This window comes from Cupressus sempervirens, chromosome 6 (assembly GCF_028749045.1).
Source record: "Cupressus sempervirens isolate cs-2001-9-10 chromosome 6, ASM2874904v1, whole genome shotgun sequence".
Classification (NCBI taxonomy): Eukaryota; Viridiplantae; Streptophyta; class Pinopsida; order Cupressales; family Cupressaceae; genus Cupressus; species Cupressus sempervirens.
The window spans coordinates 604,336,688-604,363,066 of record NC_143123.1 but is presented as its reverse complement, the minus strand read 5'-3'; positions in this window follow the sequence as shown (position 1 = coordinate 604,363,066).

Genomic DNA, 26,379 nt, shown 5'->3' with positions numbered 1-26,379 from the left:
TCAAGTGGACTTGCACCATCCTAGCTATACGATCATTTAGAGATTTGTGGCCATCGCTTTGTCACTATAGGAAATTGCAAGACTTTTTTCATAGTGACAAAGTGATAACATCTCACGTGGCATCATAGGCACCTTCCTCTAGTTCTGGAATGGTACATCTGATGCAATTTTGTGACCATCAATCTAAGCTAGATCTACAATAGTCATGATGTCACCATATTAAGATATGAGGTAGTTGTGCTATGTGACATAGAAAAAACTTACCACACTTCATAGTGGGACTATTGTTAGACTACAGAGCCAGCCTATAAATGTTAGAGCTTGTGGTAGGATGACAACATTTAATTGGTCAGAGTGTTGACTTTGCAAAGGTTTTTTGGCTTATGTATCTATTGTCGATGTTGAATACATCCATGACTATCACTTTGTCTCTATGGAAATTTTCACAATGGTTATGCATAGTGAGATAAAAATTGTGTGACACATAGACATGTGGGCTCTATTTTAGTTTTTGGCCATAGGAAAAAGAAAGTTGTCAAGTTAAGTTGGCACACAAAAGGCATTTCATTGGCTGAGGTACTAACATAGTTTGGTGCATCTTTAGGACCATTAGATAGAGGAAAGATCGAGCATTTTCATTATGTTGATAGCTAAATTTGCAAGGCCATTACCCATGGGGACATAATGACAAGACAACATGTGTCTTAGTAGGCCTAGGTAGAGCAGTAAAAGTTATGGTTAAAATCATAGTTTTGTGGGTTACTAGTGGTTATGTTTAAAAGGTGGAAAGGTCAAAAAGGTGGGGCATTCAACCTGTGAAGACTTCACGAGCTGGAAAAAATTAAATAACATTATTGGTCCATGTGGCTCATCCTAGTTGCTTGACCTAGTTGACCACTAAAAGAAAGTTTTTTTTTTCTGCACAATCTGATCTCTATGATAGATCCTAACCACACTTGAATGAATGTTGTGCTAAAAGGGTGTAAAAGACATATTTCTTGCTGACTAGTTATCCATCTACCTAGTCATAATGTTAATGGCTACCATTTTTATCACTTTTAGAGTTTCTTCTAGTCAAAGTTCAATGATTTTCATGCCTTTGAAGGTGTACAAAATCATATCTAACATCTAGATTTCATCCAATCACCTTCTGATAGTCTTAAATACATTGATGCAATGTGAATAAATCTAGAGTTATGCTTGAACTATAAAAGCACATTTCAAAGCCTTTGTTATGGTTGATCCTTCTTTGATTCTCTGGCATTTCTTTGCATGTAAACTATAATATCCCTTTGCCTCTAAACTATTTATGGTATTCTAATCTATCTCTTTCAACCATTGATGTATTGTGTAATATTCATTTACATCTCATAAATGAATTGTGGTTGTCTACCATTTGCATGATTGTATCTCTTTTGGCCTATGAATGATATATAAGTGAAACTCTCCTTTCATGTGTCATTTATTTGGTTGTCTAATCTGAATGTGATTGTCTAATTAAAAAAGTATTAATCTATATATTTTGAAGTCATGGTACTTAATTATGCATGTATGGAAAAAGACAGGGTTGAACACTCTACTTTGGTGCATCATCTCCTTAGGATAGATTAGATAGTTTGTTTCATGTATTCTTTCTTCACTTTTCCTCTCTAAGTGTAGTCTAGGTGCATCCTTATAGGAAATGAAGTCAACCTTCTTTAGAGATTCAACCTCATTGTTCAAATCCCACAGCTTGGAGGTTGTTTCCATGTTTTCCATAGTTGCCTATAGGTAAAAACTTTAGACAAGGGTGCAAACTTTTGAGATAACATTTTTTGGCATGTCCGATGGGAGATTCATATCAGAAGATATCAAGTTCACTACTATCAAAGAAAGATGTCATTCTCATCCTAAAGAGATAGTACTACATTCATTATTTTAGGACTTCAAGAGGCTCTTTCCTTCAAGTACTTGGTGATTCCTAGCTTTAACCACATATGATTTTCATGACCAAGTTGCAAATTCATACCCAAAACTCACTAAAGGGCATCTTCTAGAGGTAATTTCTAATTTACTGAACTTTCATTTTCAAACCCTAGAAGGAAAAGGAAATTTTTTATCCTTATCAATAGTTAGGAGTGCTACAATAAATCCCTCACCTTTAAGGTCTCTTTCCACTCCTCCTTTTGATATGACAAAACCTAGGTTGCCATCCCCTCCTCTCAATAGACCATTGTTTCATATGGCTCAACCTAGAGCTTATGCCTTTTCCACCTTTAATGGTGTAAGTCCTCTTTTTCTAGCCCAAAGACATGACATACTTGTATCAACATTAAAAAGCATCCCTAACTTTATTGGTGAAGTTTCCACTTCTCTTTTTGAGCACATTCAAGAAATATCTAGTGTCTATAACATCCATGGAATAGCTAAAGATGATGTAGTAGTTAGGCTTCTAGCCTCATCCTTGAAAGGAAAAGCACTTCATTCATATAGAGGGTTTCCTCATAACTCTATAATGGATTAATATGGGTTAGGTGCCAACTTATGCAAACATTTTGAAGATAAAAGTGACTATCTTTCACTCCTAGAGTAATTGACTACTATAAAGAGGTCAACCCATGAATACATGACTAACTTTAACTAAAAATTCCAAGAGACATGGGATATAATACTAGCTCTACTTAAGCCTACCATGGGTAATGACCTCTTGTATTATCTAAGAGCCCTAAATAGTGATATTGCCACCATAATCCAAACCATGGGAGGGGATACATTACATGATGCTTAGGAGATAACAATAAGGGTAGAGAACATTCAAATGCAAGGGGGTAAGGTAGCTCCAAGGCATCCTATGTCCTTCTTCCCTAATATGCCAAATCACCAACTAGTAGTAGCCCCTATTCCCACATCTTCCACCTAAAAACCCCTTGCTCTAGCCCCTCAGGCTTCCACATAATCTAGTGAGCTAGGAGAGTTGAAATCAATAAAGCAAGATATTGAGAAAAAGCTGCAAATTCAAGATAAAAAGTTTGAGGATAGCTTTTTCTATGCAAGGTTGGAAACAAAGTGGTGACTTTGGAAAGACAAAAAGCTCAAGGTAATAAGGCTCCTCCACTAAAATATTAGACTCCTTTGAATAATAGGCCTCCAAATCAAAATCAAGGAAATATTTCTTTCAATCAAAATAAACAAAATGGTCATGCTTTTACTTCAAATGAAAATAAAAGTAGGGCTTTAGTCCCTCAAAAAAATAAGGCCCAAGATCAAGATTTTTGTCCCTCCTACAATTACTCCTATGCCTATTGTATGTGTCAAAAGGTTGAATCCTATTTGGCCTTCACCACTCAAGAAGCCTCAGAAGAGAAACCATACAATCTAGGCCAACCTAATGACACCTCACATTTGCAACAACAAGGTGATTGCTCCTTCATTAATCATCAAGTAGAAGAAAATTATCATGTTAATCAGAATCCCATTGCTCACAACACTAGGAGTAAAAGAAGAGCCATTAAAGATGCTACTGCTCCCTATTCTAGTTAAGACTCAACATCAAATGCAATACCTCATGTACAAGTAGTAAATTATCAATCAAATGATCCTTAGAAACAAGAAAAGGATAATAGAAAAAAAGATGTGAATGATTCTTAGGTTATTCCATCTCAACCTCCTACACATCCAACTCCCAAGGTTTCTACTAAAACATGTAATGCACCATTTAGTGTGGTAAATCAAATAAAGGAAATAAATGTCAAAATTTCCATGTTGGATGTCATTGGTACTATACCTATGAAAAAGAGGTTTCTATAGAAAAAATTACTAAGCATTGAACCAAAGGATCAACCACTAAGAGAGGAGAATGCTACAAATCTAGTGCAACCAGCAAAGGAAGGAGAAACAAGTAAGAAAATTAGATTGCTGGTGCAAATAAGTATTTACTCTTTACATTTTACTTAAGTTTACTTAGGTTAATGCATATTTATATTAGTTTTCATGTAGACACCTAGGAGTTTGCATATTCATATGATTTGTCATGTTGACAACACAGTAGTCTGCACTCCAATTGAGCACATATTGTCCACTACATCTCTTTATGAGATATATCTTTACATTCTTATCCTCTCATTGTTGCATGTACATTCATGCACAATGGAGGATAATCCACTCTTGGTAGACATTTTCTTAGTTGTTTCTTATCTCTTTGCATGACTCCTAGTCATCTTGATTGCCTTTATATACAAAGCACTTATATAATGTATTCATCCAATCATCTAATATCCATTCTCATTTGATCATATCTTGTCTCTCTTGTGCTCTCTCTTCAGGTTCTAGATCTTGTCATGTCATTCTTTCCTCAAGCAAATTATTACATGGTATTAGAGCTTTACCAAATTCTTACATGGTATCAAAGCCATAGGAGTTTCATTACATAGCCATTGAGGAGATTTGTTTTTGTAGGTCAAGATTGGAGATTTCTAGTGCAAATTAGATCTTGGCATCACATTTAGAAGGTCAAAAAACCCCTAAATTGACTCTGGTTTCATCAAAATTGGACATCTAAGGTGAAATCTAGAGTCATTTTTTTGGAGGTGTAGTGATGGCGATTCAAAAAAAAATTATAGAGTTGATTTTCAAATAGTAATATCTCCCTCATATGAACTCCTTTTTGAGCAATTTTTTTTGTTTTGTTTTGGGGTAGAATTTTATGATCTACACATTGTTGTAGGTTATTTGCAATCCCTATTCCTAAATTTTTCTAAAAATCTCAAGTCCCAATTTTTACAACTTCAAAGGCTTAGTTTGGGCTAATTTGGGCACATATTCAGGTGCTACTTTTTTTTAAAGTGCATGTTTTTTTGTCTACTATCTAGATTTTGTATCAGTTTGGAGTAGTTTTGAGTAGACATAGTACTACAAGTGTTTGGTCATTTTTGGCATATTTTGGCACTTGTAGTAAATTAGATCCTTGAGAGGTCTCATGTCTTATCTTATTGAGGTTGATATAGATTCATTTTTTTTTTGTAACCATCATAATTAGAAGTCCACTTTGGTTCATTTTGATAAGTGGTAGTTGTATACACTAAGTATAAAGTGACAAAATAATTTATTTTTGGTGGGTTCTTTGATTGAGTGATTTGGGGGGGTGCCTTGAGTGTTTGCACTTCTCTTTCTCTTGTGTTTTTTTGTTTTTCATCATGGGTTCTCCTAGGTTTCCACTTTTAATTCCACATAATTATGCTACATGGAAAATTAGAGCATGGATTAAAATGATGGAAACAGATTTAATTGATTATGTTGATGGAACCATGGTTGCACCATCTAATCCTGATAAACTAAATGAATGGAATCATAACATTAAGGTTTCTATTGGTACTTTGAGGAAGTATGTACATGAAGATCTTATCTTCCATATTAATAATTGTAAAACATTAAATGAAGCATGTGATAAGTTTGCTAGTTTGTATGCAAAAGGAGACAAAGCTAGGGGTTTTGAACTTGATGAAAATATCATGTCATTAGATCCAAAGGAGTTTGACACAATTCAAGACTATATCACCAAGACACATGAGCTAAGGTCAATGGTTAAGGATTGTGGAATTACCAAAAGGATGAAAAATTGATCTATAATTTGATGAGAAAACTTTCTCCATATTATACAGCATTTGTTTCAAGCTTCAACACTCATAAGTTGACCTTAGGTTCTTCCTACACCATGCCTTCATTTGATTCCTTCATATAAATGTTGATGGTAGAACAATAAAATTTGATGAGCATGGGGATTCTCAAGTCTTCAAAGTCTAAAGCATAGGTGGCTTGAAAAGGGAATCAAGGAAAAGTGTCTAACAAGAAGTAGAAATCATGGCAACAAAATTCATGACAATGAAAGAAAATTCAACCTCCTCACCACAAGAAAACTCCAATAATAAGGGAAAATAATCTAAGAAGGAGTTTCTTACTTGTCCATATTACAAGAAGAATGGACATGAAGAACATCATTGTTACAAGAAGGAAATTGATGAACTCAAGAATCTTCTCAAGAAGAATGAAAGTAGTCTACCTTCAAGAATGACTAATTCACCCTCTTCTTCACATTAAAATTTTGATAAAGGAAAGGATCACATGGGAAAAGGTCAAGCCTTAGTAGATACTTCAAGTCAAGATTCAGGGAGATGGCTTCTAGATTTAGGGGCTTCTCATCATATGGCATCTTCAGAATCTATGTTTTCATTATTTGATCCTTGTCATACTCTAGCTATTTTGATGGGAAATCATACTTACATGAATGTGATTAGGAAAGGAACTATTGATAAGGTAGAGGGATACTTCAAAGATGTGTTGTGTCTACCTCACCTAGGTCATAATATTCTTTCCATCTATTAACTCACTCATAGAGATAGAAGATGAAATATGGAATTCACACTTGATTCATTTTTTATCATATACTTAGAGACTAGACAAATCATTTCTACAAATATGGTTGATCATGAATCTTAGCTATACTACTTCTCAGAATTTGGTCATGATGATGACAGTATTTGTTAGTAGACTCTTCAACAAATTTTGATCACATTTCCAATGATGATTCAAATTTTAAGGAGAACTTCAGCTACTTAAACATGGGTGTTCTCACATATGATCAAGTTCTTGAGACATCCATTTCTTCTCCTCCTATTGATATTACATCTACTACTTTTCTTGATGATAGTATTATTTATATAGCATGGATTCAATTGATTTAGTGCAATAGGATATTTCTTGTCTCCTAGACTCAATTCTATGGGATGACTACTTGATAGACATTTCTATTTTTTTTGTGGAGTCCTACATTATAGATTTGGGAGAAACTATTGATGACATTCATCTTCTCTTTGGTGAAGATGACCCTTCTTCAATTTTTGTGAGGGAACACTCTGACCCTAATTTTCATTCTCTACTTGATCAGTCTTTCAAGGTGGAGATGATGGTAGATCCTTTGATACAATAGTTGGAGGAGGTCACTTTCTCTTCAAAGGAGACACTTGAGTCCTTGATACATGATCTACATTCCTCCCTAGTTCATCTTGATTTTCCTTTTTCAACACACTAGTATAGTACACATGATTTGAAGGAGGCAATTTTTTGTCATGACATGGGGACACTTGAGCATGTTTTCGAGATTCCATACATTTTGAGGTTACTTCTTACATATGGGAGAGGCTTCATTGATACATCTTTGGTTTTGTTTCTTCTTAAGAGGAAGAATGTTGTTCTACACTCATGGAGGAGTTTCTATTTTGAGCCTAGAGCATCTACCATTGGCGTATATTCTACATTGATGGGGTTTACTCACTCTATCTTCCTCTTCTTCTCTCTTATGGGGGGGATCTTTTCCTCACATGAGGTCTTCTTCTCTCTCATTTTATTTTATTGTACTTATCTCTCTTTTTGGAGGGTTTTTTTCACATGTGGTTTTCCCTCTTCCTCTAATTTATGAGAGATTACATTGCATATCTTTTACACTTGTAGTTTGTACATGGGTACCTAACATGGCTTAGTAGCTGGGACCCATCTTGCATTATTATCTAGCTTTTGTGAGCTTAAGTGCATTTCCCTAAGTTGCACTTAAGGGGGGGCATTGGTGTAAATAAGTATTTACTATTTACATTTTACTTAAGTTTACTTAACTTAATGCATATTCATATTAGTTGTCATGTAGATACCTAAGATTTTGCATATTCATATGAGTTGTCATGTTGACAACACAATAGTCTGCACTCCAATTGAGCACATATTGTCTACTACATCTCTTTATGAGATACACCTTCACATTCTTATCATCTCATTATTGTACGTACATTTAAGCACAATGGACGATAATCCACTATTTGTGGACATGTGCTTAGTTGTTGCTAATCTCTTTGCATGACTCCTAGTCATCTTAATTTCCTTTATATACAAGGCACTTCTATGATGTATTCAACCAATCATTTGATATCCATTCTCATTGAATCATATTGTTTCTCTCTTGTGCTATCTCTTGAGCTTCTAGATCTTGGAATTTCATTCTCACCTCAAGAAAATTCTTACATGGTATTAGAGCTATACCAAATTCTTATACAAACCTCCTCCCTTTTATATTTCTTTGATTATAGGGGATAAGCTAGTCCCCACAATTGCATCATAGATTCACGGGCTAGTAGTTTAGTGATTCTCAAGTATGTTGTTGATGTCATAGGAATGAAATATGAGCCCATTGTTAGGGATGTATTGTAGTCAGATGGTAGTACTATCAAGACTATAGGAATCCTTAGGAATATTGAAATAACCCTAGATGCATGCCCTAGTTGTACTATAGTTCAAGATATATAATTTTATAAAGTTAAGCCACACTTTTCCATCTATCTCTCAAGATATTTAACTACCCAAATAGGTGGCTACATATTCTTTGATTGGTCATACACATTTTTTTTGAACAAGATATGGAACTAAAGCTTCAATCAAAGAAGATCCCTTAGCCCTTATTCATATGAAGCCTTACACTCCTAATCTCATCAATATGAATTGCACTACCCTAGAGATAGATGAAAATGATATAGTGCAAAAGCCTACCACTTCTTTGATAGAGATACATGATTTTCTCTTAGATGAATGGGATTATGCATATCAGTTTGATCTAATACCAGAAACCCTTGAGATAGGTATTGGTACTTATTGCATACTTGAAAAGCATGCTCTTGTCCCTAACCTTATGAAGAACAATTAGAATACAAGTAGGATATGGAGTATGCACTTTGATGGATAAAGGAATAAGAATGTGTTAGCCACTGGTGTGATGTTGGTTTCTCCTGCACTAGAAAGGTACTACTTCTCATTTAGGCTTCAATTGAGTTGTACTAAAACATATTAGAGTATTGGACATTGATTCAAGATCTTCTACTTTCTCAAAAAGAAGGACTTCAAGCCTTAATTGTATATGGAGATAATGAGATGATTTCCCATCAAGTGAAAAATTAGAATGTCACCAAGAATGGTTTGCTCAAGTCTTATAAACATAGAGTATGGGATTTGATTGAAGGTTTCAATCCATTTAATATTCAAAGAATCCATAGAAAAGAGAATAGACATACTAATAGACTTGTAGTAGTAGGTGCATCTTATGATGTGCCAAGGAGCCTTGAAGATGAGAAGAAGTAGTAGATTAGAGAGGTGGCTAGGCATACTATCCCTAATAATGATGTCAATTGGAAAGTTTTTGAATCTGATGCACAAATCATGAGTTTCTTGTAGAATGAAGTAGAGTTTTCAAATAGAAACCAATCAAGGTTATATGATCAATATGGAGGTCAGGTCATTAATATCAGTTCCAAGAAGTTTCCTAAGGGTTTGATTACCTTAGAAAGTGCTTTCACTCCTAATTATCAAGCAAGAGATAGAGGCATGAACCTTGCCACAAGTAAACATGATCATATACTAGTCATAGTTGTTGATGGAAGCACCTTAAACATGGGAAAGGTATATGTAATAATTTTGTATAGCTATGATACCATGAAGAATTTTCCTTAGGGAAAAATGAAGCCAAGATCAAGAAGCACAAGACTAGCACAATATGGACCAAATAATGTATGATCATAACAATATGAGAATGAATAACTGATTATTTTTTGATATCAGATTATTCAATAATTGATAATTGATGTTTAAGTATACTAGAAGTGCCTATATATAAAGGCCTTTAGAATGACTAGGAGTTAGCAAAATGATAAGCCTCACAACTAAGCACATGTAGACCAAGAGTGGATTATCCTCCATTAAGCATAGGAGTTAGTGTGATGATGAGAGGATAAGCCTACATAGGTGTGTCATGTAAAATTATGTTGTAGAAATCATGTGCTTAATTAAGAGTATGAATAACTATGTTGTCCACATGAAAACTCAATTGATTATGCAAACTCTAGTGTTGTAGACACCATCTGTTAAATTAGAGTTGCTAACTCTCGTGTTGTCAAGATGAAAACTCATATGAGTATGCATACACCTAGGTGCCTAACCTAATAAGTAATAAAATAATGTATTTATCCTAATTAAACTTATGTAAAGTGTAAATAATAATTATTTACACTAACACTCCCCCCCTTGAGTGCAACTTAGGAGAATGCACTTAAGCTCACAAAAGCTATGATGAAATGCATAATGGGTCTCAACTACTAGGCCATATTAGGTATCCAAGTACAAATGCAATGATGGACACATAGTGAAATGTAAAAAAATTCAATCTCTTTGAAAATGGAGAAAGAGGGAAAACTTCATGGGAAAAACCCTCCATCGAAAAGAGAGATAAGTACAATAAGGAAAGATCCAGGTATGGATGGAGTAGTCAAGACCCCCCCATTATGACATACATCATGCATATACAATAGAGACATCCTCCATGAAATTTCCCCTTAGTGAAGGATCTCTTGATGATGAGTGCTTGAAGGAAAAAGAAAATCGATTGCCAAAAAACAACATTTCTCCCTTTAGGAAGAAGATACACCAAGTATAGGTGCAAGTATGCCTCCCACTATGGATATCAAGATGGAAGATAGATCCATATGTAATATGGTTTGGATGCTACCTCTAAAGTATGCTCCGATGTCAACAAGTCCTTAACGAATGTAGATGCCACAAACCAATCTAGTGGATGCCCAAAATAAGTTGCCAAACAAGGTAACATGTCCATGTATGAAACTGAATCAACCTCCAAGGACAATTAAGCATCATGAAAGGAAGATGTAGGAAGAGAAGCAATGTAGCCTCACCTCAATGATGTAGGCCTACCCATGATAGAAACTCCTTGATGACTGAAGAAGTTGCACCATGAATGCTTAATGATATTCCTCCTTATAGGAAGAAGTGGTGCCATAGGTGTAGTAGAGAATGCTCCCCAACTAGTAGGAAGAATCCTCAAAAGATATGATGTATAAGGAAACTGGAATACAATCTCCAAAGACTAAGATGTCTCCTCTAAAGTGAAAGAGTCCTTCTCCATTTTCTATAAAGAAATGTCCACAATCAAGTTAGTCTCGAAAGAAATCTCAAGTGGTTGAGGATTAGAGTGTTCCCTTACAACAACTGAAGAAGTCTCCTCAACAAAGAGAAGATGGATTTCATTGATGATGTCTCCCACATCTTCAATGTGAGACTCTATAAATAGCCTACAATGTCTAGAAGGAAGTTATCTCATGAAGCTGAAGTAGGAAGACATGGTATATCCTACTATACTAAATTAGGAGCATCTATGGCTAGAAATAGATCAATAGAAGCAATAGGAGCATCAGGAGGTGGGATCTCATCTAGAGTTGAAGGTACCATAACTAGAGTGACAGGTGGTAGAATGTCCTTTGGAAATGGAGAAACTATTGGATCTCCATATGCTTTGCAAAGAGCCATCCAAATGCCATAAGGTTCAATTACCTTTCTAATGACATCAAGGCAATAAGCATTGATATTGAAAAAAAATGACATCTAAAATTATTTTAATAGGTGAACAATCATTCGAGGGAAGATCTTTGGAACATAGATAATGAAATACTTCCCTATGCTCTCTTTTTAGATGATCAATGATTAAAGCACTCCATTTGTGATAGTTCCTTTTTATCAACCTTGGTCTAACACCAAACTGACATGTGAAACAAAACTCCATGAGATCAATGTATGCAACCCCCAAAATGCAAAAGTAAGCAATCAACCACCCCTAATGTATGATTTGGGCACTTTATTTGTAGTGCATTTAGAATAGGCCACTTGCCAAAATGGACAAAAGTGGACTTCTGATTTTTCTTTTTACAACATTCTTTTGAAGTTCAAATCTAGAACTTTACAATGTAGCTCAGAAATAAAATAATTTTGAAGCAATACAACACAAAGAAAGGACCTATTTATGAAAGTGGTATTTCTCTCCACACAAGCATATATTTTGATTGTATATCTAGAAATTAGATGAAAAAATATGCACTTTCAAAAAAAATAGAACCTAAAAATGTGTCTAGATGAGCTTGTACAAAGCATTTGAAGTTGCAAAATGTAGGATTGGATAGGTACAGTCACCAAAAATTGAAATTTTTGACAAATCCATGCACCAAAACTAGAAAATAATAGTACCACTAAAAAAATTAGGAAATTCTAGCCAAAATAAAAAATAATGCACCTGATTTGGATTCTGGATGACTGACGTATGGCCTCCCCAAGTCAAATTTTCAAATCAAAATGATATATGGTGAGGGGTCTGATCAAAAAATTGTGAGGTTAAATTTGCCATTTGAATAGCCATCATGGTAGTGTAATATGGCCTACTAATGACAGTCAAACAACTGTAAAATTTAAGATAGTGACTGGCTGATATTAACAAAAAAAGGGGGTATAGTTGATGACATGGCAGTGTATAGAATGTACATGTGGTAGTTGAGTTGGTAGTATAGATAGGGCTACATGGACTACTGATAGGGATGTATAGATGACATGTGGCGAGTGATGTGTAGGTCCACATGTCGACTGACATGTGTAAAATCTGGTGTGTTAGGGTTGATGCCAATGTGGTAGGTTGTCAATGGTTGATTAGGATTCGACTATTGTTGACATGTTGCCGCATAGGAAGTTAAGTCACCTCCTACACTAGCGAGGTACATGACCTATCATGGCATTTATGTGGAGGTGACTATGTGAATGATATGGAAAAGGCATCAAAGTATGTCACATGGCGATGTTGGCATGGCAACTACGAACTAGCTAAGGAGGAGCTTCATCATTGCTCAAAGTAGAGGAAGCAGTGGTGCCATATTTTGAGTCACTAGTAGACAATGTTGGCATTACCAACATTAATAGTTCACTAACAGGAGGATCTCCATTGGGACTTTAGTCCCACATGCACACGAAGAAGGGTGTATGACTTGTTTAAAAAAAATATTCCATAGAAGGTGAAATGGTTGTGAAGGCCACTAGATTTTGGTTCCGCTATGATTTTTGAAGGCCAAAATATGTATAGAATCAGCTTAAATTTGAGATAATCTATTGTGATTTTTTCGGTTGCCGAAATATATAGGAATATCAAATATTCCACACATGGGCTAGGATTTGATCACCTAGTTCCTACAAAAAAATTCTTTGTAGGCCTAATAGGCCAAAACAATATTCCAAAAGTTGCAAATGAAAATTGTAGAGGAAACAAATACAAATCTAAAAAATAAATTATATAGATCTAAAAATGATCATACCAAATTTGCAAATTAGGGCTTCGAGTTCTAGTTTGCAAAAAAAATTGCCTCAATTTTGACTATTGCCCAATATAGGCAAATTTATTGTCAAAATTCACTGAATCAATGCTCTGAATGCAATGATGAGGTCTACTTTGGCTCTAGACACTCCCAATGACTACATATTTTTTAGGTTTGAATCAGTGGCCCTCCGAGAGGTGAAGCAAGAATGTTCTCCAATGGCTATGAAATAATGCTCGTATGTCTCTAATACCATGTAAGAATTTGGTATAGCTATGATACCATGAGGAATTTTCCTTAGAGAAGCAAAAGACTAGCACAATATGGACCAAATAATGTATGATCATAACAGTATGAGAATGAATAACTGATTATCTTTGGATATTAGATTATTCAATAATTGATAATTTATGTTAAATACAATAGAAGTGCCTATATATAAAGGCCTCTAGAATGACTAGGAGTTAGCAAAACGATAAGCCTCACGACTAAGCACATGTCTACCAAGAGTTGATTATCCTTCATTGAGCATAGGGGTTAGTGTGATGATGAGAGGATAAGCATACATAGGTGTGTCACTTAAAATTATGTTGTAGACATCATGTACTTAATTAAGAGTGCAAAAAACTATGTTGTCTACATGACAACTCAGTTGATTATGCAAACTCCAGTGTTCTAGATACCATGTGCTAAATTAGAGTTGCTAACTCTTTTGTTGTCGATATGACAACTCATACAAGTATGTAAAGTCCTAGATGTCTAACCTAGTAAATAATAAAATAATGCATTTATCCTAAGTAAACTTAAGTAAAGTGTAAACAATTATTATTTACATTAATAACATGTATTGAAGTCAAACCATAAAATTTCATTCATCTAGATCATGAATTTAGTGATGTGTTTGCATGGACATATGATGACCTAAAGGGTTTTAACCTGAGCCTATTTCAGCATACCATAGACCTAAAGGAAGATGTCAAACTATTAAGACAAAAGAAAAGGCCAATGAATCCTAAAATTGAACCATTAATGAGGAAAGATCTATCTAAGTTGATTGAGGCTAATATTATATTCCCTATCAAGCACTCTTCATGGGTAGAAAACCTTGTCCCTATTAGGAAGAAGAGTGGATAAATAATATTTTTTGTAGACTTTAGGAACCTCAACCAAGCCTCACTTAAGGATCATCATCCCCTTCATTCCATGAAGAAAATACTATCCAAGGTCAATGGTTTAGAATAAGGAAGTTGATCCTTCTGCATTTACCAAAAAGTGGGGCACCTATTCTTATAGTAAGATTCCATTCAAGCTAACAAATGTAGGTGCCACATTCTAAAAAGAAACAAAGATGGCCTTTAAGAATATGATTGATAAATTTGTATTGTTATATCTTGATGATATTATATTATACTATAAGAGTGTGATAGATCACTTTGGCCATCTCAAACAAGTCTTCTCAAGATGTAGAGAGTTTGGTGTATCCTTAAATCCAAGTATGCATATCTTTTCCACTAACCAAGGGAAGTTGTTAGGAAAAATTATATCTAAGGTTGGTATAACTATTGATCTTGAATGAACTAAGGCCATACTTGCTCTGTCTCTTCCTAGTCACAAAAAAGAGCTGCAAAGTTTTCTTAAAAGGATAAATTTTGTGAGGATATTCATTCCTCATTTAGCTACCATGGTGAAACCTCTTACAAATATTCTCAAGAAGAACATGGCTTTTTCATGGACTAAGTAAGAGAAAGTGAGTTTTGAAGAGATCAAAGCAGCCATAGGCTCAATCCCTACTCTCATCAACACAAACATTGATAAGGATTTCATCCTTTATACTTTAGGAGGTGATTCAAGTATATATGTTGTTCTGAATCATTTAAATGATAGAAGTGAGAAGCAACCCATTTTCTTCTTTAGTGAAGGTCTTAAGGGACATGAAGATAACTATAGTTCTGTAGAGAAATAGACCATTACAGTCATATGATCTTTGAAGAAATTCATTCATCTTCTATCCCAAAATAAGATCTACTTGCTAGTGCCTCATGGAAGTATCAAGGATTTCCTTTTGAGAAAAGCAATGAATGAAAAAAGAGCAAGTTGGATTACTAAAGTGATGGAGTATGATGTGGACATCCAAGTCACTAACTTGGTAAGAGGGAAATGATTGTGTAAGCAGATTGTCTCATCTCAAGAATTAGAGGAAGAAGTTGCTTTGGTATTGATAGATCAGCAAGAAGTAGGGGATGAGCATCCAAGGATTTCGATAGATGACATTAGTACCTTATTAGGAAATGGATATCCTCAAGTATTAGATAGAGCTAAAAGAAAATAGTTTAGATTGCAGTCAATCCCTTATGTCATAGTTAATGATATTCTTTTTAGGAGGCACTTCAATGGAACTTTGTTAAGATGTATTGATGCAAATCAAGCTGTGAGAATGATTAAAGAGCTTCATGATGGTCCTAATAGTGGGAAATTTTCAATAAGAACCACTACCATGAAGATAATGAGAGCAAGGTTATTATTGGCCATTCTTGTTCCATGATTGGCATAGGCATGTTAGAAAGAGTGAAAAATGTGCCTTCCTTTTAGGTAAGCAAAGACTTACAACCCTTCCACTTCATCTTATTCAAGTGGATCATCCTTTTACTCAAGGGGGATTAGATTTCATAGGTCCCATTAACCCTCCTTCTATTTTTGGCCATAAATAGATTCTAGCTACTACAAATTATTTTAATACATGGACAGGGGTAGTTGCATTAAAGGATGCTACTGGGAATTTAGTTGTTGAGTTCTTAGATGGAATCATCATGAGGTTTGGACTCTCTCTACCATTATTTCAGATCATGCTAAATCTTTTGTAGGAGCATAGATTCATTCATGGGCTATATATCATGGTATATACCTCTGCACATCTTCTAAGTACTATCCTTAGGGTAATGGATTACCTAAATCATCAATAAGAATTTGATCAGAATAATGAAAAGAACCATTGAGGATAATCAAAGGTTTTGGCATCAAAAGTTGAAAATAGCTCTTTGGACTGATAGGATAACACCTAAGAGAGCCATATGAAATTCTCTATTCATGTTGGTATATGGAAGAGAAGATAGGCTTCCTATTTCATTAGAATTTCCTACTCTTGAATTAGCTCATCAACTTGAGTTAACTAAAGAAGATGTTATGACAGTAAGAATAGAAAAGTTGATGGAGTTGGAGGAAAAGAGAAACCAAGCAATGTAGCCCTTGGAAACACATCAACAAAAGATGAAAAGGTCATTTGATAAGAATGCTAAGGCAAGAATTTTCAGAGAAGGTGATCTTGTGCTAAAATAGGATGTAGATAGAGAAAAACCTAGGAGACATTCAAAGGTTGATGCCTTATTGAGTGGTCCCTATGTGATAATCAATTGTAAATAGGCAAAAAAAATTTAGTTAAGCATGTCTAATGGTGAAATTCTTCCTATATTAGTCAATGGAATACATCTTAAACATTACTTTTGATGAGGATGAATATTTTATGTATATAGTTAGAGTAGTTTTCTTTTAGTTATTTTTTGTTTTCCAAGAAGTGTAGGGTGCACATAGTGTTGTTCCTCTAAAATGATAGTTTTACAGAGAGTTGCAAACATAAAAAAATTGTGTTATGTGGTTTAAAATGCATCAAAGGTGATGAAACAGATAAATTTTCATAGTTTTGGTGACTTCATAGCCCAATGGATGCTTTAGGTCACTGGTTTTACACACAGCAAGCTTGCATCCCCTCTGTTTTGCCAAGATTGTCAGCCATATTTCCCTCCTCCCAAATCCTGAGTTTCAAATGGTCGAATATGCCTAACATTCAAATATTTGAATATTCAAATTTTAGGGCGCACAAAGGATATATCAAAATTTGGATATACATAATATATCCTAAGTCATCAAGGTAATTCATGATTTAATATTCAAGTGGACCCCAACCATCTGACCCTTTAGAGATCTGTAGCAATTGCTTTGTTGCTATAGGAAATTTCAAGACCGTCATGGGCCCCTTCCTCTAGTTCTAGGTTGGTACATCTGATGTAGTTCTATGTCCATTGATCTAAGGTAGATCTATGATAGTTGTGATGTCACTACACAAAGATATGAGGTAGTTATCCTATGCGACATAGCAGTAACTTGCCATGTTGCATAGTGGGACCATTGTTAGACTACAGGGCCAACATGGACATGTCATAGCTTGTGGTAGGATGAAAACATTTAATTGGTTAGAGTGCTAACTATACAAAGGTTTTTTGACTTATGTATCCATTTTCGATCTTGAATACATCCATGATTGTCACATTGTCACTATGGAAAATTGCACAATGTTTATGCATATCGAGATAAAAATGGTGTGACAAGTGGACATGTGGGCCCTATTTTGGTTGGGGGTCATAGTAAAAAGAAAGTTCTTAGGTTGAGTTGGCATAAAAAAGCCATTTCATTGGTTGAGTTATTGAAAGAGTTTGGTGCATCTTCAAGACCATCAGATGGAGGGCATATCGGTTAGCATTGTCATTATTCTGCTAGCCAAAGTTGCAAGGCCATTACCCATGGCAGCATAATGACAAGCAGACACATGTCTTAGCAAGCTTAGCTAGAGCAATAAAAATTACGATTAAACTCACTTTTTAACGAGTTAGCGGTAGTTAAGTTGAAAAAGTGGTGAGGTCAAAAAGATAGGGTGGTAAACCCATGAAGACTTTGAAAGCTAGCAAAAAGAAATAACATTATTGGTCCACATGGCTCATCCTGGTTGCTTGACCCAATTGCCCACTAATTTTTATGATTTGTCGAGCAAGGAGTAAAATAAAATAGTTTTTTCTACACAATCCAATCTCCATGATCAATCCCAACCACTCTCGAATGAATGTTGTGTTAAAAGTGCGTAAAAGACACATTGCTTACCAACTAGTTATCCATATACTTAGTCAAAATTTTAATGGTCATCATTTCTATCATTTTTAGGTTTTCTTTTGAGTAGAGCTCAATGATTTTCATGCCTTTTGAAGGTGTACTAGATCAGATCTATTAACTAGATTTCATCCAATCGCCCTCTGATAATCTTAATTGCATTAATGAAGTATGAAGCAATGCAAAGTTATGATTGAACTATAAAAGAACATTTCAAAGCCTTTGTTATGGTCAATATTTCTTTGATTATTTGGCATTGCTTTGAATGTACATTGTAATATCCCTTTGCCTCTAAACTATTTATGGTATTCTACTTTATCTCTTTCAACCATTGATGTATTGCGTAAGATTCATTTGCCTATCATTAATATATTTTGGTTGTTTGTCATTTGCATCACTGTATCAATTTTGGCCTATGAATGATATATAGGTCAAACTCTCCTTCCATGTGTCATTTATTTGGTTGTCTTGTCTGCATATGATTTCTTGATTAAACAAGTTTGAATTTGTATATTTTGATGTCATAGTTGGACACTCTATTTTGGCACATCACCTCCTTAGGATAGATTAGGTAGTTTGTCTCATGCATTCTTTCTTCCCTTTTCCTCTCCAAGTGTAGTCTAGGTGCATCTTGCATTTATTTCATCACCACATGTATACATCCACCAAGCCATTGGAGATCTGATACTCTATTCTAATGATTACTAGATTTCTCTGTTAATTTATCTAGGTAACTATGGAAATTATTATGTATCTAATAGTGATTTCTACTACTCCTTTCCCTTGCCAACTTATTTCGAAGCTGGTATGTAGGCCTTTTAGCAACTCATAGTTCTTATCTTTTTCCTCCTTAACTTTGATCTTCATCTTGTGTAGTCCATCCTCTACTACTGAGATCATTTCAGATTTGAATTTATTATTGCAAGCTCTATTGCCATTCAAAAAAAGGCTCATCTCCTTTCTGTAGAACTTTGGCTTCTATTGCTTCTTTGGTTTTCATTTGAACAACCATATGCAAGAGGGAGATGTAATCTTCACTCTTTACCCTTTCTATTGACAAAGTAGTCTAGTTTGCTATGATGTTATATTTCTCTATCTCAAGCCTTAGTACCACATTACCAAGTTGATCTATGACTACAAGTCCTTCATAATTTATTTTTTCACTCCACTCCATACCAATTTGCCAAAAATGTTTGCCTTCTTATAGCTAGGAGATGATAGCTTGAATATCTATGGTTGTAGGGTCATTGGTAGGTGGAACCCCCAAAATACTTGCTAATGGGGAAATTAGTTGCCTAGTGAAATAGTTGAGCTCATGGATCTCCACCTTCATCCTAACATTGGAAATCTTGAGGCCTTTGAGCTCTTATTCTATCACTTCATTATTTGACTTCCATAAACCCACTTTGGTGTCGTGCCCTTCTCCAAGATCCAGAGACTGTGATGTGAAGTCATTGGTAGTTAGGTCTTCAAATCTACCTTCTTTGGTGGGCTTGAAGATCTCCATAGTTAGGTGTCCCATGTCTAGGTCATAGCCAAGGATAGACAAAGTCTTTTACTTCTTTACCTTTCTCAATACCAACCTAGAGCGGATGGCCTGAGAATTAGTCTCTTTGCTTAGGGATCCCTCTTTTATCCTTTTCCTTTTTGTATCCAAAGTATTTTTGAGCCATGACGCAGTGCCAATTACTTTGGATGTAGTCCCTAGTGTGTCCACATTAATCAATTTTCTTCTAATAGGAGTCAATACCTTTGAAGATGAGGAAAAAGGATTCCTTGGAGTAGGGGAAATGAGTTTTGGAGCTTCAAACACCTTCTCTGCTTCAAATGTTTTCTTTGATCCTTCATTTGAATCCATAGATTCACTTTCACTACTCCCACCATATTCAAGGTCTACTACTTCAATTTGATGACTACTTGGTAAGAGTAATCCTACACTTATGGATGGGATTGTACTGCTATGGGGTTGTAGAGGTACTATAACTATAGTGTCCTTAAGTTCTTCTGCCTTCTTCTTCTTGGCTTCTTCTTCCATCCTGATCATAGATACTAAACCATCTTGATAAATTTTATTGAGTGGGATGCTCTTGTTAGCAGGTTGATCACCTCCACTAGTTGGTTGAGTGATTCCATGAGTGAGAGGTAGGATTGTGCCTAAGCGTTGCTATGGGAAGATGAAGTTGTTTCTACCTTTGGGGAAGATTAAGAAAATGTTCCTTTGCTTCTGCTTCATCTTTTCATGGTCCAATTGACCCACTTTTTGGTTCTCTTGTAAATTCTCACCATCGTCACATCCAAGTCTTCTATGGCATCTTTAAAGGGTTCAGAGCTTATGGTAGTGTTCTCTAACAATGTCAAATAGGTAGTGCTATACATATTTTGACCATCATCTTCTACTCCATTCACATTTATATTTACTCTATATAGATTAACTTGATTTACTATCAACCTTGCAAAATCCCTTTCATGACTTTCGAACTCATCTTTGCAATTGGCCTAGTAATCTTTAATGGTGGTGACATGTTTTATGACACTCCTAATTTTCAGGACATCTTTGGCATACCCATTTTGATTGAACATAGTTCTAAAGACCTCATACATATTTAGCTTGTTCTTTTTCTTAAAGACTTTCATCATATTATTGGCATCTGACTAGGTGTCACAACTAAATGCTCCAACCTTCTTAGGGAATTCATATCCCTTCTTCTTCAAACTTCCACTCAAGACATTCACCTATAGAGATTGTCAAATGATCTCAATCATAATTATCATATCACTCAGATATCTTTGCAAATTTAGGGAAAAACCACCTAAAGCTGCAAGATGTCAATAAGAGGAAGATGAGAACTTAATAAAATAACATATGTATTGACTGATGGAGATCATGGCTTCAGGGTTTAATCTCCTTTCTAGACTCCCTTTCAATTCCCTACAAATTCTCCTAGCAAATGCATTATTCACCTTTACATAATCTGCATAACTATTTTGTAATTGGAGAAATGGGTAAAACTCATAGGAATTGACATCATCAAGGAACTATTGTCTAATGTTGGAAGACTAGGCCATAATTGCAAGGAAACCAACATGTAAATAAAGAATTAAGACATATAGAATGAATTATAAAACTTGGCCTCTTGGAGGACATTAGACAGAATCTCACAAGTATCTCTTGTGCCCAATAAATATACAATGTGTTGAAGCATATAACTTGAACCAAAAATAAGTATTGTTCAACAAAGTTTAGGGCTTCTACTTCACATTTCAATCTATATAGAAGAACCAAAATATCAATTATCTTTGGTTTGAGGTTGGTTTCAAACAAATTTTTGGGTCAATTCTCTTATCACTTCATGGTGTCTGGAACCATGTTTGCATGATCTCCTTTCTCCATATCATCTTCTTCATTAAGAATTCTAAAATGGCCCCACCAATAGTTAAGTTAGAAAACTCCTCCTATTCAAGCATAGGAAGATAATTTAAATTTGTTTGCCTATCGATTGAAATCAATACAATGTCATTGGTCATAACTATTTTCTTGGTTTCTAGATTATAATGATGAATACATTTGTAAATGGGTTTCAGGGCTTGGACCAGAACTGGAAAACTAGCAACTTTGACTAAACCACATCGTTGAAGCTTTTTAGTGATAGGATGGATTTAATCAAAATTTACCCTCCTTTGGAAATCCACATTCAAATCATTACTGGACATCACTGTTTCATATGAGTTGTTTCAAGACAACTTTCATTATCATGATCCATTGTTAAATGGAATACACATGTTCACTTTCTTGGGTGTGGCCCTAATAGCCAAGCTTTGTTGAGGACCAATAAGCTGAAGAGTTCTTCCATCAATATCCCTCCCAAGTTGGTTTTGAAAGTTTCATTGGTAGGAATTATTGAATCTAGGACATTTTCTCTTCATGGCAACTAGCTCATTTGATAATCTCTGGAACATTTCATCACACAAAGTAGTGTTACTAGCACTTGTCTTGGTTTGAAACTCTTGCTTCAACTTTCTAGCGGAGATCAAGTTGTCTTCTAGTTCAGTTTCTTTCTTCTGGGTGTCCACCAAATCTATGGGATGGGATCTCCTCAGATCATAGTTAATATCTTGTTGCATTACAATTATGAAGAATGTTTTCAAATTACTTGCAATAGGTCTATCAACATTGGGGATTCTACTAGTGATCTTATTAAAACTAGCAATGAAATCCCTCATATTTACAACATATTTTTTAATAGATGAACACAATGTGTTCATCTTCTGTAGTTTTGAATCTTTTTTTGAAAGCCATTCTCATCATGTCCCAACTCATAATTGAGGTGTCATCCAAATGATAAAACCAATCTATTGTACTTTCTATTAGAGTTTTTACAAATAGTCTTATGGCTACATCTTCGTGTGCCACTCCCAAGATATGAGTTGCTGGGAAGAAGGCTTTAATGTATTCATCAGTAGTAACCTTCACATCACCTAACAACTTAGGAAAGTTCTTTCTTGAACCAGAAAAATCATTGATTGGAACATATGCAGGTATATGTTGGAGACTGAACATACTAATACTTGAGCAATAGATTATGCTAAAGGTATGCTAGCTGATTTAATTTGGTCAACTAGAACATTCCTTGGGTCAGCTACACTCCAAACCATATATGTCACCTATGTTACCTCGAGAGTGGGTGGTATGTTGTAAGGTTAAACATACTAGCTATTGCAACCCAAGAAGTAGGTGAAATTGTCCTAGAAAGATATGGCAAAAAATTGACAACTAGAGGAGAAACTACTCTATGCAAAGCCAATACCTAGCAAGTAGTGTGTGACAATTTTTTATTTCTGGGGGGTGAAGATGTCTTGATTCTACTCTTCTTATCACCCTTTCATTGAGGTGCTTCTAAGATGGGAAAACCAAGTTCTATAAGCTTTTCAAAAACATGGTCTCTACCACCTTGATCTTTGGTGCTCCCGAGGAATCTTGCTTGTTCTAGGGTGTCAAGTTAATCTCATCTCCAAGATTCATGCTTAGCTTTTCTTTATGCTTTGCAAAGCTATCTTCTCTAAACAATTCTTTCCAATGCCTCCACCATAGCTTCTTCTTCTTCTAGCACATGGCTACCATTTTTGTAGTGTTATGTGTTCCTCTTATGTCTCCAAACAAAAGTATTTAGGGATGAGATGATATCTTCCTAGTCATCTTGGAATCTAAGGTTAGGTTGGAGTATGAGAGCTATATCCTCATAAGGTAGCACCATTTCTCTTCATGCTATGAGTCTTTTAGTCTAGCAACTATTCATATCCTTAGGAGAGTCACCAACAATATGTTGGTGAAAAGATTTTCCCTTTTAAATTAACTCTTTGAATGATCAATATTTATGAATAATGACTAATTACAATAGTTGGGAAACCACACTAAGATACTAATTTTCCTTTGAATTTGTAGGTACAACACCCTTGTATTAATGATTTGAAGTGAATTTTTCCATTCCTAATTCTAAGATGGAATTTGTTCTTGACTAGAGAATAGGAGAGGAAAACCAAGTTAGGCCTAGACACGAACTAACTCAAGCTAGAATCGAGGTCTTAACACTAATCAAATATGTGAATCCATAAATCTTATGAAGCAAAATTTGATGATGCAGTAATGAATTCAATTTATATGAACTAGATACTTAAAAAAATGCTATTAACTTTGAAATGCGAGGAAAAATATTAAGAGATGATACTAGAAAGAATCTCTTTTAGCTTCTAATAATACTACAATTATTTGTAGTTTTTTGTATTCAACAAGGGAAAAAAACTTTGTTTGTCTAGTAGCTCAATTCAACTCAAAGAGATACTTCTAACTAAGACAATGATGGAATAGTAAATAATTGATACAAAACACATTAAATTTGTCTCTGCAATATGAAGTATTTCACCCCAAAAATTAGGTGACCTTTCATTGATTTTTCCATTGAGTACATATAGGATTTTGAGATGACTATTACAAAAAGGGAAATTAACTACTTCATCTCCTCAAAAATTACAAATGGAAAGAATCCAATTATCAGTTACAATTTCACAATAAAATACAAAAGAGCAGGAGAAACATCATTTCTCTTTCTTTCCCTTCTCTAGTTTTGCCTTATAAGGGCTTGGCAATGATGATGATTGGAATGAGTTCTTCATGTCTATGGATGTGGATGTTGGTTTATTTAAAGAGCCATTTTGATTTTTCTCTAGCCAAGTCTTTGATTGCGCTCAACCATTCTTGCATTTCCTCCATCACCATGTGTAGACATCCATCGAGCCATTGGAGATCTGATACTTTGTTCCAATGATTGGTATATTTCTCTGTTAGTTTATCCAAGTAACTAGAGAAATTATTTTGCATAACAATTATTCCTACTACTCCTTTCCCTTTCCAACTTGTTTGGGAGTTAATATGTAGGCCTTTTAGTAACTCATAGTTCTTATCTTGTTCCTCCTTAACTTTGATCTCTATCTTGTGTAGTCCATCCTTTGTTGTTGAGATCATTTCAGCTTTGAATTGAAAGCTTTGTTTCCATTAAAAAAAAGGCTCATCTCCTTTCTATAGAAATTTAGCTTCTATTACTTCTTTGGTCTTCATTTGAATGACCATATGCAAGAGGGAGATGCAATCTTCACTCTTTTCCCTTTCTATCGATGGAGTAGCTTGGTTGGCTAGGATGTTATCTTTCTCTGTCTCAAGCCTCAGTAATGCATTACCAAGTTGATTTATGACTACAAGTCCTTCAGACTTGATTTTTTCACTCCACTCCCTACCAATTTTCCCAAAAATTTTGTCTTCTTATAGATAGGAGATGAAAACCTAAATATCTATGGCTATAGGGTCACTAGTAGGTGGAAACCCCAAATACTTGCTAATGGGGCAACTAGTTTCCTAATGAAATGGTTGAGCTCATATCTCTTCCTTCATCCTGACTTTGGCAATCTTCAGGCCTTTGAGCTCTTCTTCTATCACTTCATTAATTGACTTCCATAAACCCACTTTGATGTTGTGCCTAATTTCTCCAAGATCCATAGACTATAATGTGAAGTCATTGGTAGTTAGGTCTTCAATTCTAACTTTTTGGGTGGGCTTGGTGATCTCTAAAGTTAGATGTCTCATTTCTTGGTCATGACTGAAGATAGACAAAGTCTTCTTCTTCTTTACTTTTCTTTATGTCAACATAAAGTGGATGGCCAAAGATGTAATCTCTTTGCTCTAGGCTCCCTCTTCCATCCTTTTGCATTTTTTGTCCAAAGTATTTTTAAGCCATCACTAGGTGTTGATTACTTTGGATGTAGTCCCTAGTTTGTCCACATTAAACATTTTTCTTCTAACAAGAGTCAATTCCTTTGAAGATGAGGGAAAAGGATTCCTTGGAGTTGGGGAAATGAGTTTTGTAGCTTTGGACACCTTCTCCACTTTAGATGCTTTCTTTGGTGCTTCATTTGACTCTATAGATTTTCTTTCATTTCTCCCACCATCTCCAAGGTCTACTAATTGGATTTTGGGAATACTTGGTAAAAGTAGTGTTGGACTTATGTATGGGATTAAACTACTTTGGAGTTGTAAAACCACAATTACTATAGTGTCCTTAAGTTCTTTTGCCTTCTTCTTCTCAGCTTTTGCTTCTGTCTTGATCAAAGGTACTGAACCATCCTGACAAGTTTTATCTAGTGGGATGTTCTTTTCAGGAGGTTGATCACCTCCACTAGCTGGATGATTAGTTCCTTGAGTGGGAGGTAGGATTATGCCTGAAGCACCACTATGGGAAGATGAAGTTGCTATTACCTTTGGGGAGGACTGAGTGGATGCATCTTTTATTCTACTTTTTTCTTGTCATGGTCCACTCGACCCACTTACTAGTTCTCTTGTAAATTCTCACCATCATCACATCCAAGTCTTTTATGTCATCTTCAAATTGTTCAAAGCTTATGGGAGTTTTCTTTAACTTGGTCAAATAGGTCATGATATACATATTCTAAACATTGTCTTCTACTCCACCCACATTTATATTTACTCTCTACAACTACTGTCAACCTTGCAAAAGTTAGGTCATGGATTTCAAATTCATCTTTGTAATCAACCTAGTAATCTTCAATGGTACTAACATGTTTTATGATACTCCTAGTTTGCAAGACATCTTTGGCATACATGTTGGGGTTGAGAATAGGTCTCAAGACCTCATACATATCTAGCTTGTACTTTTTCTCAAAGACTTCCATCATATTC